We start from the raw sequence: 4,889 nt of genomic DNA on the forward strand, positions 1-4,889 counted from the left end.
CTGACAACGATTACGGACATGTCGTCTACTGTCACTGCATATGATTCTCTCCCCATTGAAAGAATGGTGGAGGATTATATGAGTGACCGCATCCAAGTAGGCACGTCACACAGTCCGTACTTATACTGGCAGGAAAAAGAGGCAATTTGGAGGCCCTTGCACAAACTGGCTTTATTCTACCTAAGTTGCCCTCCCACAAGTGTGTACTCCGAAAGAGTGTTTAGTGCCGCCGCTCACCTTGTCAGCAATCGGCGTACGAGGTTACATCCAGAAAATGTGGAGAAGATGATGTTCATTAAAATGAATTATAATCAATTCCTCCGCGGAGACATTGACCAGCAGCAATTGCCTCCACAAAGTACACAGGGAGCTAAGATGGTGGATTCCAGTGGGGACGAATTGATAATCTGTGAGGAGGGGGATGTACACGGTGATATTTCGGAGGGTGATGATGAGGTGGACATCTTGCCTCTGTAGAGCCAGTTTGTGCAAGGAGAGATTAATTGCTTCTTTTTTGGGGGGGGTCCAAACCAACCCGTCATATCAGTCACAGTCGTGTGGCAGACCCTGTCACTGAAATGATGGGTTGGTTAAAGTGTGCATGTCCTGTTTATACAACATAAGGGTGGGTGGGAGGGCCCAAGGACAATTCCATCTTGCACCTCTTTTTTCTTTCATTTTTCTTTGCGTCATGTGCTGTTTGGGGAGGGTTTTTAGGAAGGGCCATCCTGCGTGACACTGCAGTGCCACTCCTAGATGGGCCCGGTGTTTGTGTCGGCCACTAGGGTCGCTTATCTTACTCACACAGTCAGCTACCTCATTGCGCCTCTTTTTTTCTTTGCGTCATGTGCTGTTTGGGGAGGGTTTTTTGGAAGGGCCATCCTGCGTGACACTGCAGTGCCACTCCTAGATGGGCCCGGTGTTTGTGTCGGCCACTAGGGTCGCTTATCTTACTCACACAGTCAGCTACCTCATTGCGCCTCTTTTTTTCTTTGCGTCATGTGCTGTTTGGGGGGGGGGGTTTTGGAAGGGACATCCTGCGTGACACTGCAGTGCCACTCCTAGATGGGCCCGGTGTTTGTGTCGGCCACTAGGGTCGCTTATCTTACTCACACAGTCAGCAACCTCATTGCGCCTCTTTTTTTCTTTGCGTCATGTGCTGTTTGGGGAGGGTTTTTTGGAAGGGCCATCCTGCGTGACACTGCAGTGACACTCCTAGATGGGCCCGGTGTTTGTGTCGGCCACTAGGGTCGCTTATCTTACTCACACAGTCAGCTACCTCATTGCGCCTCTTTTTTTCTTTGCGTCATGTGTTGTTTGGGGAGGGTTTTTTGGAAGGGGCATCCTGCGTGACACTGCAGTGCCACTCCTAGATGGGCCCGGTGTTTGTGTCGGCCACTAGGGTCGCTTATCTTACTCACACAGTCAGCTACCTCATTGCGCCTCTTTTTTTCTTTGCGTCATGTGCTGTTTGGGGAGGGTTTTTTGGAAGGGCCATCCTGCGTGACACTGCAGTGCCACTCCTAGATGGGCCCGGTGTTTGTGTCGGCCACTAGGGTCGCTTATCTTACTCACACAGTCAGCTACCTCATTGCGCCTCTTTTTTTCTTTGCGTCATGTGCTGTTTGGGGAGGGTTTTTTGGAAGGGCCATCCTGCGTGACACTGCAGTGCCACTCCTAGATGGGCCCGGTGTTTGTGTCGGCCACTAGGGTCGCTTATCTTACTCACACAGTCAGCTACCTCATTGCGCCTCTTTTTTTCTTTGCGTCATGTGCTGTTTGGGGAGGGTTTTTTGGAAGGGCCATCCTGCGTGACACTGCAGTGCCACTCCTAGATGGGCCCGGTGTTTGCGTCGGCCACTAGGGTCGCTTATCTTACTCACACAGTCAGCTACCTCATTGCGCCTCTTTTTTTCTTTGCGTCATGTGCTGTTTGGGGAGGGTTTTTTGGAAGGGACATCCTGCGTGACACTGCAGTGCCACTCCTAGATGGGCCCGGTGTTTGTGTCGGCCACTAGGGTCGCTTATCTTACTCACACAGTCAGCTACCTCATTGCGCCTCTTTTTTTCTTTGCGTCATGTGCTGTTTGGGGAGGGTTTTTTGGAAGGGACATCCTGCGTGACACTGCAGTGACACTCCTAGATGGGCCCGGTGTTTGTGTCGGCCACTAGGGTCGCTTATCTTACTCACACAGCGACCTTGGTGCAAATTTTAGGACTAAAAATAATATTGTGAGGTGTGAGGTATTCAGAATAGACTGAAAATGAGTGGAAATTATGGTTTTTGAGGTTAATAATACTTTGGGATCAAAATGACCCCCAAATTCTATGATTTAAGCTGTTTTTTAGGGTTTTTTGAAAAAAACACCCGAATCCAAAACACACCCGAATCCGACAAAAAAAATTCGGTGAGGTTTTGCCAAAACGCGGTCGAACCCAAAACACGGCCGCGGAACCGAACCCAAAACCAAAACACAAAACCCGAAAAATTTCAGGCGCTCATCTCTAATCAGAATAGACACCCATTCCAGTAACGCTGTCTGCGAGCAGTCTGATTGGGACTATAAAGCGCTGTAGAAAGACATATTACAGATGAGCTACGCTGTCAGACACGGCGCCTGACGACGTCACTGTGATGACACAAATGTAACATGACGCACTGACAAAGCCACAGAACAGTAATGGGAGTCGCTCGCTGTCTGGCGGGTGCTCGGATAGACGGGTGTACTTGTTATGTTGTTACACATGATGCTGCCGCAGGTAGGTGATGAGTGTGAAGAGACACCAGGGCTCGCCGCCTGTGTCTGCAAATGAATGGCATCGCTGCCAGGTCTAATTCTTGTGATAAGCGCAGAATGGCGCTGTAATCTGGCATTAGTACTGCTGCGCTGATCACTGCGACGGGCGCTGGGTGTGCGGAGAGACAGGTGGCGGGACACTCGTGTATTGTGTAGGTTACACATGACATGGAGGTACGCACTCATATTGTCACTGTAGGCGGGGTGTACTAAGCCTCACATCCGCAATCCCACCACTTATCGCATACATACCGGCGTAAATAACGCTGGTATAAATAACTTACATACCGTAGGTCGCCACCGAGCCTGCAAGGGGCTTGCTGCACTCGCCACCCCCCGCCGGGATTCCACTGCTGGGATCCCGGCGTTGGTATGCTGAACGGCGGTCTCCTGACCGCCGGTCACGCATACCACACTTGTGTAAATAAATGCATAAACAACACCAATATGTACCAGGAAATTCACAATGGACATTGCTGGCGACGAGAGCCGTCCTTTGCAATAGATGGAACTCTGGGTTTCGGCAACGGGAGTCCCCATGCAAATGCGCAGGCTGACGCGCGTGCCGTGTGGGGTGCTGGGAGAGATCCGATTGGATCCCTGTCATATTAAAGTGCAAAAAGAAACTCATAGGCTTCCATTGGGTAACACAAGCCAAAGATGGCGTTGCTCACTGGTCGCAAGCTCCGGAATGCGGGGCTAAGGCTACCATTAGTATTTACCCTTAGGGTTAGGGTTACTGTAGGTTTACCGGTTGGGGTTACCACCGGGGTTAGGGTTTAGTATTAATATTAGGGATTATGGTTACCCTTAGGGTTAGGGGAAAGGGGTTAGGGTCATCATTAGGGTTAGGGGAAAGTGGTTAGGGTCATCATTAGGGTTAGGGGAAAGGGATTAGGGTTACACTTAGTGTTAGGGTTAATGGTTAGGGTTACCCTTAAAGTTTGAGTTACCATTATGATAGGGGTTAGGGTTCACCTTAGTGTTATGGTCAGGGGTTAGGAATCCCCTTAATGATAGAGTTAGGGGTTAAGGTTACAATTAGGGTTAGGGTTTCCCTTTATGATAGGGTCAGGAGTTACAGTTACCCTTAATGTTAGGGATATGGGGTTACAGTTACCATTGGAATTAGTGTTAGTGTTAAGTGTTATTGTTTACATTAGGGTTATTGATTAGCATTATAATTAGGGGTTAGGGTTATTGATTAGCATTATAATTAGGGGTTAGGGTTATTGATTAGCATTATAATTAGGGGTTAGGGTTACTGATTAGCATTATAATTAGGGGTTAGGGTTATTGATTAGCATTATAATTAGGGGTTAGGGTTATTGATTAGCATTATAATTAGGGGTTAGGGTTATTGATTAGCATTATAATTAGGAGTTAGGATTATTGATGAGCATTATAATTAGGGGTTAGGGTTATTGATTAGCATTATAATTAGGGGTTAGGGTTATTGATTAGCATTATAATTAGGAGTTAGGGTTATTGATTAGCATTATAATTAGGGGTTAGGGTTATTGATTAGCATTATAATTAGGGGTTAGGGTTATTGATTAGCATTATAATTAGGGGTTAGGGTTATTGATTAGCATTATAATTAGGGGTTAGGGTTACTATAAGGATTAGGGGTACAAATAGGGCTAGCCTTAGGACTGACTTTCTCAGAATGTCTACATGTTCCCAAAGTCGGGAAGGCTGTGTGTGTGTGTGTGTGTGTGTGTGTGTGTGTGTGTGTGTGTGTGCGCGTGCGTGGGGGAAGGGGGGTATACGGTTAGCCTGCTGGGGGGTTACAGTTAGACTGCAGCGGTTAGGGGTGGGGTTAGGGTTGGGCTGTGGGTGGGGGGATGTTAGGGATATGCTGTGGGGGGGTTAGGATCAGGCTGCGGGAGGGGATGCTTAGGGTTAGGCGGGATTAGGGGGTGGTTGCTGTTAGACTATGAGGGGGGTTAGGGTTAGGCTATGGGGATGGCTAGGATTAGGCTGCAGGAGAGGAGGGTTGGGCTGTGGGTGGGAAGCCTTAGGTGTAGACACTAGGGTTTAGGGTGTGGGGGGCATAGGCGTGCACAGGGGGGGTGCCTCGTGCGCACA

Source organism: Pseudophryne corroboree, assembly GCF_028390025.1.
Source record: "Pseudophryne corroboree isolate aPseCor3 chromosome 10 unlocalized genomic scaffold, aPseCor3.hap2 SUPER_10_unloc_3, whole genome shotgun sequence".
Lineage (NCBI taxonomy): Eukaryota > Metazoa > Chordata > Amphibia > Anura > Myobatrachidae > Pseudophryne > Pseudophryne corroboree.